The sequence below is a fragment of the Ambystoma mexicanum genome, chromosome 6q, assembly GCF_040938575.1.
Source record: "Ambystoma mexicanum isolate Mex_15411 chromosome 6q, UKY_AmexF1_1, whole genome shotgun sequence".
Taxonomy (NCBI): domain Eukaryota; kingdom Metazoa; phylum Chordata; class Amphibia; order Caudata; family Ambystomatidae; genus Ambystoma; species Ambystoma mexicanum.
In genome coordinates this window covers 864,006,937-864,023,796 of record NC_090937.1, presented here as the reverse complement: position 1 = coordinate 864,023,796, position 16,860 = coordinate 864,006,937, and the positions used below count along the sequence as shown (strand labels likewise).

At 42.2% G+C, this 16,860-nt stretch overlaps 1 protein-coding gene and 1 pseudogene across 1 annotated transcript in view; one reads left to right on the top strand and one right to left on the bottom strand.

Moving 5' to 3' along the window:
* The window catches only part of SPOCK3 (SPARC (osteonectin), cwcv and kazal like domains proteoglycan 3), a 1,387,609-nt gene that overhangs the window by 497,270 nt on the left and 873,479 nt on the right, over positions 1–16,860 (top strand). The gene's annotated exons all lie outside the window — the stretch shown is intronic.
* On the bottom strand, positions 7,326–8,060 carry LOC138515695 (V-type proton ATPase subunit E 1 pseudogene; annotated as a pseudogene).

Genomic DNA, 16,860 nt, shown 5'->3' with positions numbered 1-16,860 from the left:
TAGAAATAAATTAATAACTGATAGCACACTTAGACCTATGAACAGTAATCAGCAATAAGTAATCCTACAATAGCACAGTTCTGGTGACTTATGACTAGGAACAGGGGAATAAAGTATCAGAGAATGCTTTATGGTTTCAATGAATTGTACAGATGAAAAAGAATGCAGCACAGAAATCGACTTGATAGGACTTCACTAAAAGACAATGTAATCACTTTTCTTTGAAAATTCACTCCCCCCTTTATGCAATATAAGGAGATGGAAAGAAGAGCACACAGTTCTCAGGAATGCAATCAATACAATACGAAATTCAATTCCCCCCCCCCAGCAAGCTTAGAGGAAAACAGGTCAGAGTTTTAAACACAGGCCCAAAATGCTTTGAATGTGGTTTGCAAGGAAGTGAAAAATATGCTAAAATGCTTTTAATTCCCTCTAGAGATTCAGGGTGAGTGATAGATACTTCGAATGAGTTCAGGCTCACTTTAGCAAGGATCTAGAGATGGTGATTAAGAGGCAAACACATTTTTAGCCAGGAAAGATATGACTGCTGATGGTTACACGTGGCTGGATTTTTAACCAAATTGCAAATCGCTGTAAAATTCGTGAGTGAGAGAATCGTGATTATGGAAAAAGTAAAAGCTGAGATTCTAAGCTTTCAGAGGAAAGTTAAACCAAGTTCCTAGCCCAAACGGTTCCAGAGATACGGACGATTAAATAAAGGTAGTTTTTCGGATTTGAAATTTTAAAAGTTCAAAGCGACAGGTTACAGCTTGCAGCTAGAAAATGACCGGTGACAACTTTGCAAATGACAGGTGACAGTTAGGAGGCAGTTCTGGTTAGATTAAAATAGTTTGAATTATATTATTTTAACTAAGAGATTGGTTCTGTACAGTTCTGCTAGGTACTCACAATATATTTTTGAATTAGGCCTCGCCACGGATCTGGTCAGGTTTTGGACTGGACTCCGGTTCAGCTGGTCTCTCTCTGGATACAACACTGCTTTCTGGCAAATGGCAAGAGTTCTTGCAAAGAATTCAAACAGCTCGCCTGGCTTTGAATAGTTGCAATGATTTGAGGCCTGCTAAAGAGGGATTTAGCTTGTAGTTGACTCTCTGCTACAAATTCTGAAGTAATGTCTTGGTCTCTGAAGGTGGATAGATTGAAGTCTCTGTGTTGGCTCTCTGGAGGTTGATGGAGGTAAAGTATGGATTTTCCCGGCAGAGCATCCCGCAGCAGATGGAATAGAATCTCTCTATCTGTCCTGACTGTCTGCTTTTATGTGTTTTGAAAGTGGGTGGAGAGGCTAGCTTTCTAGGCCCTACCCCTCTCCACTTGTCATTGGCCACTTCCTCCTCTTCCCCTTGATTGGGGGAATGAAATGAAGTGTCATCATGATGAGGTCTGTTTATGATACAGAGAACCCACCCCTGTCAACTTTACACACAATCTATATCTGATCCAAATACATAGTTCCCCGATAGACAGTTGTTTGGCATTGCATACACACATCATGCATTTACTGATGGTAGCCCCTGTTCCAATTCTGTCGTTTCTAGGAGCTAGGGTTCAAAAATGGCAACATATTTCACTTTTTGGTCGGGTTACCAATATTGGATTTGTCCCCGCATTTACACAAATGTTCGCAAAGCATGTGGGCATTAGGTGGTGGAGTGTCAGATTTTTAACATACATACATTTAGAGTAATATCCTCTTTTCCGCTAAAACCCCCCCTGAACATACCACCGGGTCCTAACACTTCTTCAAATGTGCACAGAAAAATCACAAGAATAATGATATCACTTATAACATTTTCACAAGTCCGCTCTATGAATGATCCATCTTTTTAGATTTATGTTCTGGCCCCAAAGGGGTGTGGTTTCTCCCCAGCACAAGGTTGAATTTCTGTTTTTTCCAGTTCTGCCAAGCCAGCTTGCTCTCACAGGCAGTGCTCCTCCCCTTTCCTTCCAGGAGGAAGCCACTTTTACGACCCCCCCCAATAAAACATTTGCCTGAGTCAGGACAGGGCTTTGTTCAATTTCCTGCAGAGCCCAGGTAATTCAATCAGAGAAGTGTCATATCCCTTTTGGTGGGAACAGCAAAAGGCAGCTAGGCCTGGGAACACAGCTGTTGTGCATGTCTCAACTCCTGTCGGGGGTAGCTGGTGGGCAAATTTCCCTCTCTTTTTAAGCCAGGCCTCAGCTAAATGTCTCTTTGGCTGCCAGTTTTCCTGTCCAAATCAAACTTCCAATTTTTACGCATGCAGCTAGAATGCTGATTCTAAGTTTAAAACTATGACATTTAAACAATTGCAACCTATGTGACACTCAAAAGTAGGTCACTCATTTCTTTTAAACATTTAGATTTTTAGTGTCTTTCAGTCCAAATTTACTTAAACTGCTGAAATCCACAGCTCAGCCAGTTTTGCTATGAACATTATTTTAGGCTCATCCTCTTTCCAGATTTTGTATGCCCACAAGACTTTATTCCGTCAAATGTCTGCTGGTGTTCAGTGAGATTGTTGGATATTCTGCAATGTTTGAAATGGGCATTCTGAGCTTGCCTTCAGAGAAACAAAGGGTGATTTTTAAAGTGCTTTCTAGCGAACAGGCACTGCTGTTTTTCTCTTTGGCACCCCATTTCACTCATGGCTCTTCTGACCAAACACCCGCACCGGGGGGTGGCAAGTCAGGCGACCATTTTGGTGTGCGCACAAACTGCACGGTTTTCATAGATTCTGGCGCACATGTGGGCTTTTTCGGCCATCTTGGATTTCCTAAGCCCACAGCACCAAATGTTGTAGCATAATAGTCCAAACGTGGGTCAAAACACCCAAAAGCCTGAAATGCTCAACAGAGCTAAACATCCTGTAATCCTTCAGCCCCCCTCCCACATCATCTCCCCCAACTTGACAATGCCTCCCCATGTTGCTCACCCCATAAACTGGTGGAACCTTCCTGAGGGTCGCCCGTTGCTTGCACCTGGCTTACCCCGATGGAGGCTCTCGGCTCAAAAATCCTAAGTCTTTATCCAGTCCGTCCATGTTGTAAAATTTCCTTGCTCAGAATGGTGAGGAGCCGGCCAACCCTCTAGGAAGAAAAGAGAACACATTTTCCCCTGCTGATTAGTGCTTAGAGCAGACAGTTTATCCTGGTCATTCAGCCGCATCCAGTATTTCCTCTCTGAGTGGTGGTCGTCTGGCATTCTGGTCAACCATCTGGTCTCTTGGAGGTAGTGGAATGGAGGTTTCTATGTATTGCATGGCTTCCGTGGGGTTTTTGAAAAAATGAGCTCACCCTCCATGCTGTATTCTCATTTTCACTGGGAAGTCGAGGGCGTACGGCACATTGCGTATCCGCAGCTGTTTTTTAACTGGTTCATAGGATCGCCTCTGCGCCTGTATACCGGCGGAGAAATCCGGATATATATGGATCCTGTTGTGCTAAAAATGTAGAGTGCCTTTCTTTCTGGACAGTCTGAGTATTAAGTTTCTGTCCCTATAGTTGTGAAGGCGAGCTATTATTGTGCAGGGAGGTGCCCCAGGTTTCGGTACTGGTGCCAGCGTACGATGGGCCCTCTCCACCAGGAAATGTTCGGAAAAAGAGTCTGTTCCTAGGATGATTCTCAGCAGGTTTTCCACTTGCCTTTCCATGTCGCTTTTCCCAAACGTTTCCACGATTCCTACAATCCGGATGTTGTTCCTCCGAGATCTTGATTCCAAATCTTCGCATTTGTGTTGTGTTTTTCGCAGCTCTCTATGGAGGTGGTCTATGTCTCGACTGTGTTGTAGGATGGTGTCCTCGCTCATGCTTATCCTGTTCTCCGCTTCTCTGATTCGCGTGCTCTCCTTCTCCACTCAGGCCTTCAGGGACCCAATTGTAGCGACTATGTCACTGAGTTTTACATTTACTGCCATGAATCCATTTTGGACCAGGGTCTTCCCCTTGCTTGCCGTGGTCTTGTGGCGCCTGGTCGGCCGCCTTTTGTGGCTGGGAGCTGGTGAAGGAGTCCATTGGGCCGGTCTTTCTCCCTCCAGTGCCTTTCCTTTCTGTGCATCCCATGTGGTGTGATGCGCGGCCTTAGAGTGGACTGTGCCCTCCCTCGTATTACATGCTATTGTAAAGAAGTTCAAGGATGTCAGCAAGGTGAGTGGTGCAGGTACAATTGACCTACTGCGCATCTTGCCTGCAGCGGGACCAGGATATTCTCTGGCTACGCCCTGGAAGTCAGCTGCGGCATGAGCTCTCTCTCGGCTTTCAGCAGGGCGTCCCCCGTATCACCCCGATCCTGATGGGATTTTACAATCAGCGGGCCCCATCAAGGACTGTCTCGACGTGTAACGGGAGTGGTTTTTTTTTTTTAATGGCACACCGGTGATAGTATTATCGGTCATCGGGCACCGCCAGGTGCCAATGATGGGGAACGGGGGATGAAGTGGGATGCAACCTCCGCATCCCTCAGTGACCTCTGTCGCGCTCCCTGCGCTGTTCGTCGGGGCGCTTTCCTCTTTCTTTATACTCTTGCATAGGATTTTGAAAGAAGTTCATTTCAATAAAAGTATTCAAGTTATGTCTTTGTTTACTCCCGTGACTTGCCAGAGGGTTATGGTGCGGCCCCAACGTTGTTGTGGGAGCCCCCCTGTTCCTGCACGTCTTCCTTTCGTGTCTCACATGGCCCGCCGGCGCCGGGGACGGATGGGCTGTCCCGCCGCTGCAGACTCAGCACCGCGCGTATCACAACGGTTATACCAGGCTTCCTTACCGGGTTCCGCGAGCAGACCTCGTAATAGGGCAGTAGGGGTTAAAGGCTCCTGCACCTTTACAGGCATCATTAACCCTTAACCCCACCTCGTAATGAGGCCCAATATCTTATTATATATATTTTTTTAAACTCTTACCTTTAATCTCTAAACGTGCAAGAAGAGGTGTGGTGCCTATAAATGCAGGTTCTTTCACAGAGTAAAATAATAGCATCGAAAATAATATGTGGTGAAAACTTAATCAGATATTTTTTATTCACCCCAGCTGCCAATAGACTCATGGGGAATGACTATCACTGTGATATGAAGATTTTAATGTATTCAGTGATTTTCCAGAAGCCATTTCTAGTTTTAAAACTAGCGAGCATCAACTTGGAGTCATGTTGTTTAAGTCTTGCTCCATGACGCCTAAATCAGTTCTTATATTTCAAAGAGATTTTTACAATTTTCTCCATTTCTCAATTCTTTGGGGGGGGCAATGTTTTATTAGACGTAAAAGCTGCTCTTAATTCTCTTTGTTTCACTACTAATTCCTGGTCATAAACAGGGGAGTTCAATGTATCACCTTGATTAATGATGAACGCCACATCCAACCACTTATGTCACAGCCAAGTTAGTAGACAGCACTTGGTCGATATTACCTACTGTAAATATTCCCATTTTATGCTCAAGGCATGTTTGCTGCACGAGATAGGGGATTTTGTCATCCACTCTTTTAAGCGATCCCTTCTTCCAGGATATTCTGTTGCCCTTAATATTGGTAGATACTACTTCAGCAAATAAGCATTCCTGGCTATCCAACCAGAGTTCCAGAAAACAGCTAAGAAAACAGTGGTCACTCCACGGAGTGTGTACAATATTCAATTCACTGTATTTATCAAACATGGATTCATCCATGATTATATAGTACAAAATGGTGTTTAAGTTTCCCCTAGCCCAAGTGTTCTTTCCCCCTTCACTGAACAATTTAATTCATAAAGGACTCTTTTTCTTTGACTGGTCATTCAACAGTACAACAAAGTTCTCCAAATGTTCTGTTTCTAATGCCCGATAAGAGCAATTTAGATCGCCTAGTGTAATCGCATGACTGGAATCTCTATGACTTAACCAACGTTCAACACAATTATTTATTTTCTTCAAAAACACATTTATAGCTTTCACCCTCTTTTGCCAATAAATGTTAATTAGCAAAGTACTGAATTCTTTCCCCATCGCTTCAATGATAAATTCAACTGCCAAAAAAAACCTCACTGTTTCCAGTGTTTTTACTTTTGATAAGCTTCTCCTTAATTTAAACAAAGACAAAAGCCCACCAATTGGGCGTCCTGTCTGACCTTTTTGTGCATTCTGGAAACAGATTTGATACCCATCAAGACTACGTTGCGAGGTAAGCCAATGTTCCTGTAGACAGATGATATTCCATATTCATTAACACAAGGTTTAAAAAAAAAGGGGCTATGGCTTCTAGAGTTCCAAAACATGATCCTTAGAGGGTGGAATCTGCTAAAGCCTACTTGAACTGTTTGTCTGTCCCTTAGTTGAGGTAAGGGCTCCTGACAACCAAGACCAGTCATGCTCCATCAAGCTACCTGCAGACTCTGAAAAGTTAACTGAGCAGTTATCATGCTCCCTGTACTGCACATAGATCATGATTTCCTTGCCCTTATTAGTATACTTCTCACTCAGTAGGGTCAGATGGAGTGTGCTTAGATAACATTAGGTATGGACAGTGCACACAGATTACAGGATTTAGGAACCAAAAGCAGTGAACACTCTGTTGTAATTCCTCACTTGTTCTCTGGGTTTAAAGCACTCCACAGAATCGTGGTACTCCAGCCCTTGTAGATTTCCATTGACTTCCCGGCTGTATGCGCTTGTGGGCTGTTGGAGAAAGGCAATGGGTGAAAACAAGTATGCTTTGTTTTGCCCTTTGTACACCTCGCTAGGCAATGTCACAGTGAATCTGCATGTGTTCATTATCCCATTATTCCCACTCTTAGATGGCAGAGAGTTTGTTGGTAAGGAAGCTGTTTGGGAAGCACGTGAAGACCCACCATTTAGAACAATAATGGCACCCCTACTATCCATCAATGCAGCATTTTTTTTTACCCACTTAACTTTTATTTAAATAAATAATTCAACATTGCATGGGACCATGACCAGCTGGTCAAGGTTCTTTCCACATATGCATATTAGCAAAACCTAGCCTGGAATGCACCTGTGGGTTCAAGATGGACGAGGACAAAGCAATAGACCACACCATGTATGTATACATCACTTAACATGAGGATGGGACACGGTTGGCTAAATAAAATTGCACAAAGTTGCCTTTCCCATTGCAAATTATCTGGAAACTTGACCATCCAGAAGAAGAGAGAGTCACTGTGACAAGCTGCCTATGTATGAAGTGCAAACGACAGCTTGCATCCTCTACAAATAACTGGATACAGTACATCAAACATGATCTTTTTTCAGTAATGTCAAAAGACTCATCTCCATCTCTTCTTTCACTCTTCTGATCCTCATTACTCGTGCAGCCATAGTACAGCTCCAGGCAACTAATTTATCTCAAAATGAATCCAAGAACTTCCTGTTGGCATTGGTTCCAAACAATGCCACCCGGATGTCTGGCATCATCGGCTGAGCTATGAGGTCCAGTCTGGTCTCCAGTGTATTAGACACCTTAATTTGACCATCAAAGTTGAACATCTCCACACCTCCTGCAATTTCATGGGACAGGAAGTTGTCCTGGTCAAGGATGACATCAATATTTTTTGTTGAACTTTCGTAGGCTGGGATACAATTCTGTACCACTGCCTTAACCAATGACAGATTTTGCTTGCGACACTATATCACCACTTTGGTTTCCAGCAGTTGGTAGTGGCCCTACATTACCAAGCCATCCAATAGTACCTAGTACCTGGTACCATACTTCACCACTTAGCTCAGTCTCTGTTTAGCTTCAGTCAGCAAATCAGAGATAAGGTTGTCCCTGGCCTTCAGGACGTTCAAACGTGCTTGATTCATCAAGTTAGACATCTGAATTTTCTTCTGCTTTTCTATCTGCTTTTCCTTCTTCTCATAATACTCCATGATGTTTAACTGTTGAGTCTGCACAAGTCGACCCTTTTCAATGTTGAATTCTTCTTCTGCCTTGGCATCAATTTCTTCAGCCTTTTCATTGGCCTCCTGCTCGATGAAGGCCATCATATGCTTGATCTGCTTCTGCACGTCGGCAGTGCTGAGGTCCATTGTGGCTTCCCTGGTGGGCTGGAGATAAGGTGTCTGACTGAAGCTTGTGGGTCCGAGTTTGTCACTGTTCGAGCGGGTCACACGGCTAGTGTAGAGGACGCGGCTTGGGAGCTGTTACTGTTGGTTGGCTCACTCGTCAATGAAGAACTCGGGGTGCTACAAAGGACGGTGGGGTCACAGGAAGATGCAAATCGTTTGCCTTCACGAGCTGTCACTAGAGCCTTTTGTGTTATCTGTTCAGTCTTAGTTGGTGGGAATCCTGAAAACAAATGATCCACTACTCCAAAACGAGCAATACTTGAACACAGCTGGTCATTGACCATTTTATGTTCCCTACTTGTGTCCGGTTGACCAGGTGGTTTCTACTGTGTTGACGCTCTGGTCGTTAAGGTCTTAGCCTCCGCCCCCACATCTCTGTCTGGAATTGCACCAATTTCCTGCTGATCATTATTATCGGTGTCTTCCCCATTCTTTGAGAAACTGTCAAGAATCACTTGTATAGACAGTTTAATAACTTCCGCGATGGGTGCCAAGGAAGTCAGTTTCATGTTGGCCACTGCATCCTTAATAGACAAATGTTGCAAAAATGTCCTAGAGGAAGTTCTATTCCCTTTGATTGACTTCTATTTTTTTTTATTTCTTTAGGCACTTCTTTTCAATGTTCTTTGTCTTTTAAGTGAACTTTCTACAATGTGAGACTATCACTGTTAGATCAGTCTCCATGTGAGTAAAATGACAGGAATAAGAGCCCACTTTGTTATCCAAACGCCTACAAAGTTCTACCGCTGCCATAGATGGTTGTCTCTGACCCTCTGAAACTTTGCCTTGTCCTTTATCTTCAATCCCCAATTCATGTGCTCGGACTCTCTTATAATATGGGCCATGTGTTAGGCGTCAACCCCCACTTGGAACGAGTCATAAGTGTTTTGTAGCATTTGAATCGCTTGGCAAAGATCAGACATGTCCATGTGATTTTGCCGAGTTTCAGTAAAAAAAGAGACCTAAGATCTGCTTCATGGTCACTATATCCAATTTTCTATGACTAAGACCCAATGGAATTGTGTCCATTTGCATCTCAGCCTTGATGCCCTCACGGAGGGAAACAAATGAAGACAAGACGTAATTTAGTGTGATTGGAGTTTTCTATGACTAAGACCCAATGGAATTGTGTCCATTTGCATCTCATCCTTGATGCCCTCATGGAGGGAAACACATGAAGACAAGACGTTATTTAGTGTGATGGGAGTTTTCTATGACTAAGACCCAATGGAATTGTGTCCATTTGCATCTCAGCCTTGATGCCCTCACGGAGGGAAACACATGAAGACAAGACGTTATTTAGTGTGATGGGAGTTTTCTCAGAGCTAAAGTTACTTTCCGGTTTGTTTTGAGGATGTGGAGAAAGATTTACTTTTTTGTCTTTTCGGATTTAGGGTTGAAGCCTAAGATGTGACCGCTGGCTCATGTTCCTCTCCCTCTGAATCAGTGTAGAATGTAGGAGAATGTGGATTATTTTTCTCAGGCGTAACTTTCATCGCTCCATGATTGTCTAATAAATCCTCTGCCACTTCATCAATCATGAGGGAACTAGACACTTCCTCATTTGATCCAATAGTTAAAGGTTGTCAAAGCTCTTTTGGTGCTAAGGTATTACCTCCCAGATGGCCCTCGATATTCATAGTTCATAACAAGCTGGCAGAACGCCCCCTTTCACCAGTTAAAGCAGGTAGAGATAGATTCCTCACCATTTCAACATTTACTAATAAATAGATGTATCCGTACATTTAGGTGTCGTGATGAGTATATTTCAGCTGGCCTTGCTTTAAGCGATGTGGACATGCTGATTCGCATAAAGAGGCGAGTGTCAGAAACATGTTGAGCCCACTGCAAAACTGCTCCCCACACGTTGCTTCCGACTTTGCTTGCTCTTTCGCGCACTTTGGTAGAGTTTATGGCAGTAAGTATCAGCTCGTAGAACGACAAGCACCCGCAGCTCCCTGGCGTGATCAGTAGATTTCAACAGGCGGCACTCTAGGTGATGCGGGCACACTGAATGGAATAAAGAGAGGAGTGTCAGAAACATATTGAGGCCACTGCAAAACTGCTTCCCAGACTTTGCTTCTGACCATAGAATGTCCACATGCTATATTGCAATGAATTGCGCAAGAATGTTTACTTTGATGGCTTAGCCAGAAAAATCCACAATTTTAACTTACAATTTTATTGCTGAGCAGAAAGCATTGAGCTTCATTCAAACACAGTCTGTGACTGACTCAGTGTGAACCATAACATCACATACAACTCTATTTTTCTAAAGTCTAATGCCTTTTAAATCTGCCCATGACATGTAACCACCTAAACAAACTTGTTCGAAAGAATATTATTTTAACGTATCACAATGAAAGGGACTGCTAATTCTAAACGCCTTCCCGCTTTTTTCTTGCCCCCAGTAGGGCCTCAACCTTTTCTTTATTGTAGGATTTCCTCTCAGATAGCATTCACTGAGCATATTCGAGCCCAAATCTCTTTGAAATCTGTCTGTGACAGATTTCCTCTTGAGTAAAACAAGCTCCACAGAAGTCTTGAAGAGTGAATGTAACTTTCTTCCTCAGTGTCAACTTCAATCGCAAGAGTGTCTTGGTCATTGGTGTTCAGTCTGTTCCTGTATTGTGTTCCTGCAAAAAGATACATACATGGACCTGAACAGATTATCACCAAATTGAACAACGAATAAAAATATCTATACATAGGTTGCATGATTAGTATGTCTCCAAATATTATATTCCTGCTGCTACATTTTTGTGTTTGTGTGTGTAAGTCCCTTTACCTTGATGTGCTTCTCTTCGTGTCTCAACTGTTTTTCTTTGTGCTTGAGCTTGGCCACTGCCCCAAGCCAAATCTGGGTACCCTTTCGAATCCTTTGGCTCAACTCTGCTTGTGAAAAGAATGTTGGCTTGTTAAATCAGAGTAGATCACATTAAGCTTCTGTCATTTCGTATCTCTGATCCCCCTCATGCTTCTATTACTGACGTGGGTTTCCTTACACTTAAAATGAAATGTTGACAGTGTTGACATTCAGCATAGTTCTAGAGAATACCTACTGGATTACTGTTCCAAGAGAATGTGTCTGGACTCTCATTGGAAAGGTTTATTTGGCTCTTATCCACCATCTCAGTAAAATGTAGATGTGTTTCTGAAATGTGGTTTGATGTGTTCCTCGTCATTGTTGTGTATTTTGCCATAGATAATTAATGTTCACTAAAGACCTTTCCAATGAGGTGTAAAGGGGCTGAAATGTGTAACAATTAATCATGTAACAAACATTCCTGTCTATACTTCTCTCTTAAAATATGTAATTATATGAACATCAATTTCCTCTTAAAAGTCATGGGGGTCATTACGAATTTGGAGGTAGCCATGGTGCTATTAGCGCCATGGCTGCCTCCAAACTCGTATCCAGGTCTGGGTTCCCTGAATGGGGAGTTGCCGGGTCATTCCAACCTTGGAGGACCCGGTAAATCCTCATTCAAAATACCCATCCCCATTCCCATTCGAGCCCCCATAGCTCCCTGGTCCCCTTGCGGGACCCGCAAAGGACGTCTGGTCTGACCAGACGTTCTGAGCGGGTGCCGCGAGGGAACCTCGTAATGCGGCAGTAAGGGGTTAACGGCACCGGCATCCTTACCAGGCGCCATTAACCCCTTACCGCCGTACTCGTAATGACCCCCATGGAAAAGCTTTCCCTTGCTGTATAACAGGAGACTACAGAGGCTGAGCCACGGGAAGGTTAACAAAGATGGAATAAAATGGCAGGCAGAAGCTGTAATGTTGTAGTCTTTAGAAATAAATCCATCCTCCTTAAAGCAGCAGTGACATGTCTGAGGGGTAGCTGGTAATGACACCTTTTGGCCTAACCAACCAAGGATGTTCATACATTATAATCAGAAAAATACAGCTGGCAATAAATCAATACGATGGATCACGTAGCAACGGATATATGCGTGATATGAAGGGATATGCTTTATTAGCGTATAACCATTTTATCAATTGCAATTTCACACCATTGACAATTAAAAGTAGGAATGTATAGTACTAATAAACACCATATATCATCAAGTATAGCCCACTGTTCGGATGCAGGCATGATCATTTTACATACCTATGCCCACTATGGTATTATAATATGCAAAATATTGTTAAGAGGGTGCCTATATTGCATGTTTGGAGTGTCATTTTTGGAACACGACCTCTGTGTTGTACATATTGATTCACCACGATGCTATACATGCAGCCACCAGAAGCGACTGTCAGGATCACGTAACACAATGTGTAGCCTGTGAAAAAAAGGAGGTACTGTGTAGTCAGTCCTCCGATGTCTTCTTTTACTCTCCTCAGTACAAAGATTCTCCATCGTGTATTGCTGTGCCTAATTGGCGAACTGCCTGTTCTGAAGCCACTGCCAGTAGTGATTATGCTTCTATTAAAGCAGTTTTGACAAACATGAATTTGGAACATGATTCCAGCGAATATGTCAAGTTGTGGGAAGTAATTGGAAACATAGAATTTGCTCCTGTGAGATGGATTATTTCTCTCCTCATATGTGTATCCTTGTATTCGATGGGATCTTCAGTATATACTTTCATGTTTTTCAAAGAAAACATGGCAGACAAATCTAGACTGTGGTTGGAATACATAAAAGCAAATGCTCATCGCTGGATCACTGGTAACACATTAAAATATTGGAGATATTAACTAGGATGTGTATAAACACAGTGGACTGTGATTGTTTCCTAGCCAAGTTATTTGTGACTTGCACTTCTTCCACAGTTCACCCTTAACGTTCACTCTTAAGCCACACAAACTGCGCCTCATTGGTATCCTTCCATCCAACAATACTTGGCTAGATATAGCTGCCCAATCCTCCCAAGTTTCCTAGAGAAATGATGAATATGATTGCTAGAAAAGGGACTGTTTGTAAAACACAAAGCCACAACAAGTGTCGCTGCCCTTGGGTTTAGTGTGCTTTATAAATGTACAACATTAATAAATACAATAAACAATCACTACAACATTTTTGTTTCTTTAATTGAAATTCAACATGTCATCAAGGTCCACTTACCATTTCACTCCACTTAACACATGTTGTTTAACCCCAAATTAATGTTTTGTTTCTATCAAGATCAAACTGCGTTGAAGGTAATACTTTGGGGCATGGGAGAGGAAAAGCAAACATTCAGAAAACACATTAAAAGTACAGCCAGTGTTTTATGGTTTAATTGAGCTTACACATGTTGATAATATCCATAATTTGATCAGCTTGGGAGCTCCAGGCAGACAGAGCGAATACAAAAAGAACATCCTTCATTGGGCCGTTGTTTTGAAGGATAGCTGCTAATCCTATAGGAAAGGTGGTGGAGAAGTAGTTGAGTCTGGGAGGGGTAGGAGGGAGAGTTGGTAGACAGAAGGAGGGTGGGGAGGGAGAGCAATGTGGGTTGTGAGCATGTCATGAATTGTAGGGATTGATAAAGGAACAGTAGTGAGTAAAGTCATTAGCAAAAGGGGAGGGAACAATGGATATTGACTTTGGAGATGTGAGAAAATCTAAGAGGGTAGATGAAAGTTTGCAGGGGTGAGTGCATGGGGAAGAGATTCAGTTTGTGAAGTAGGTGGATTTTTGAGAGTCCATTGCAGAGTTGACAGGAGCAATGGAATTTGTGTGGGCTAGGTCTAGGGTAGGGTGTCCATGACTTGGACCAGCATTTTTGGTCACGGCGCATGATTGTTTTGAGGGTCTAAAATTTAAAGTTGATCCAGGGCTGAAGAAGTGGACAGAAAGTTGAGAATGTGCACGTAGGATAGTGTTGGTGAAAAGGAAGTCATAGGTGCATAGTGACAGTGAGAATTAACACATCAAAAGAAGAGCCATGCATTTGGGAGAGAAACCGGTGAAAGGTCCTCACATCATCAAGTAAAGTGATACAAGAGTGCTATTTGCATTTTCTGTTAGTAATTGCATAGGGGGATAAGAGGGGTAGAGATTGAAGGGAGGGACCGAAATGTTAAGGTGAACATTGAGGTGATCGGAGGGAGAGTGTTCAATGGGCAGCCTGAGGAATAGAGTGAATTAGCAAGAAACACAGGATCAAGAGAGTTTCCACCGTAGTGGGTAGACTGGTCCTGGAGGAAGAAGATGGAGAAGAATTAGGCTCAAAGTGTTTGGCTGCATACGCATTGGGAAGCTTCATGTCTTGCTTCATGACAATGGGCATGTCATCCAAAATTGCCTCAAGGACTAGGTTCATGCGCGGGAAGGAGTTGAGAGAACCAACAGGTCAGTAGAGATCCAGAACAGTGAGAGGAGTAGGAGGGAGGAGTTGAATATTGGCATATTCAAAAGAGGAAGAAGTCACCAGTCAGGGGGACAGTTTTGAGGGCCATATTGTTAAGGTACCCCACACCACCACTCTTCACAAAAAGTCTGGCAGGGTGGGAGGAGATAACAGAGTCAGTGTGGAAAGCTGCTAGTGTAGTAGAGCCAGGAGGGGAGAGCACGGTTTCTGTGAAAGCAAGAAATGAAAGTTGAGGAAGATAAGAAACAAAGTGGACAGTAATATAGAAAGACTTGCTTGTAGAGGGATGTTACATTCCATAGGACAATTAAAAGAGGTGTTGTATGCCCAAAGGGATTGAGTTTGCAGACAAGCCGTGAGATGGTGCACAGAATCCTCTGGGAAAGCAGCTACAGGTTTGCAGGAGAAGGATATATCAAATCAGTGGAGTCCAGTTGGCAGAACCATAAGAAACATCTAATGTTGTCCTTGCCCTCACCGCATCAGCCTGGATTGTGAAAGACAATCTCATGACTGTTCAAAAAGCATCTGACCTGTTCCACGAGTTTGGCAGTTGGAGAATAAAGGAAAGAACACTGGAAGAAATATAACAAAATTCTGAAAACCAAAATCAGCCAACCAATCAAAATGATATCCTGTCTTATATGAGTAATGCATTAGGAGAGTACAGGATCAAAGGGGAGAATGTACTTCAGTATTCCAGAGAACAAATACAGGAATGTATATTCCTTTTTTGTTTTTTGTTTTCATTTATTTTTTAAAGATTGTATTTATTCATTTAATATCTTACATAAACAGTAAAACACAATACAGTAATACAAATGTACAAAGTGATACTTATAAACATACATCTTAGTAGTCGAATCTTAAACTAAAAAAATTATAAGAAGAAAACAAACAAAAACAAAACTCCAGAGTAAAAGTAATAGAAAGCAAAATAAACAAATAAAATAAGAGTACAAATACAAAACCAAGACAAAATAGGAACCCTAGAATGCGAATAAACTATTTAAGCATAAAGATCATAGACAGGAGAGACAAACTCTGTAACCAATCAACAATATTAGGGGAAGTGTCACTTTTCCAAACGTTTTGTATTTGCTTCTTAGCTAGAAGAAGAGCTCTATATGCCCAGAACATTTTGCTTGTAGACAGTTCAATGTCTATCGGAATTAAACCTAGCACGGCAACAAGTGGATCCCTAGGTATAGATAAATCCATAACTAGTTCCATTCTTCGAAAAACACCATCCCAGAATAGTTGTAATCTACCGCATAACCACAACATATGGAGCGTATATTCTGAAAGATAAATGCCCTTAATTATTGAAGGGCATTATTTCAGTTCAAGAAGTCAATTGCTGCCTCTGGATCCATTAAGCATGTGTTGATCTAAGTATCCTGTATCATCCCAGAGTGGGTATATTCCCATAAATTAAAGTCAAAGTAAACATATGTTTCCACACAATTATAAAAATTGGCTCCCTTAATCATCTCAAATTGATTGCTACAGTCCATTTGCTTCTGTCTGGGAGCAGGTGATGAAATGTAATTTCTCTGTGCAGTAAATCATATATATGTTTTTTGCTAATTAAAGCATGATAGCGCATATACATAGTCTGCTCATATCATTGTTTGATGTGCAACTTATAGTTTTGAAATACTGCTACTTGTTTCTTTAGTTAGGAAATGAAACAACAGTGTATCTAGTAAACAGTTGTACACACATCCTCCCCATACGTTTAAAACATCATATTAGTGTTTCTATGAAAACCTAATATATACCCGCCATAGTGTTTTTTGTACTTCTAGGTCATAGACTGATTTACTCCTTAAACAAGGCATGTCATCCACAGCAAGGGGAGCAGGGATGAACATTAGAATGCAACCATCATCAGCCGGATGCTTTTGTGACCAAAATCATTTCAACCCTCCGGTACACATGCCCTGACTCCAGTCTTTCTATGCGTATGAAACAGGATGTGTAAAACTTGTTATCTTATTTGGAAAATTGGGTGTATGGAGGGAAGGGGTCTATGGACTAGGAGTGCAGTAGCCATTAAAGTGAGTTATACTCTAAGTCCCATGCCATTTCAGCCATTTCAGCCATACTTTTTGGAGACTAAGTATCAAACAGAACATAGGCTAGTGGAACACATTAATGAGAAGATGCAACACGAGTTCCATAGAGTAACATGACCTGAATCCCTTTTTGTAGTTGAAGTCTACAATATGTCCTTCCTATGAATACCTTTTCTATGCTCTCACAATCATAAGAGAATCTTGCAGACTGATGTGAAGATCAGTTTCACTCTTTTCTTCCTGACATTTTTGTGTTGACTTGTTTTTTAGAAGTTTGGTGCTTTAACCAATGATTTGGTCCTTGATGGTCGGCTTATCAAGTACCCTTGAAGCCTCAGGATAATTCTGCTAGAGGGTGTAGAGTTTTGCTAAGGTTCCTTACTTAAAATAAAAGGGACACAGAGGTGCTGATGCAACCGA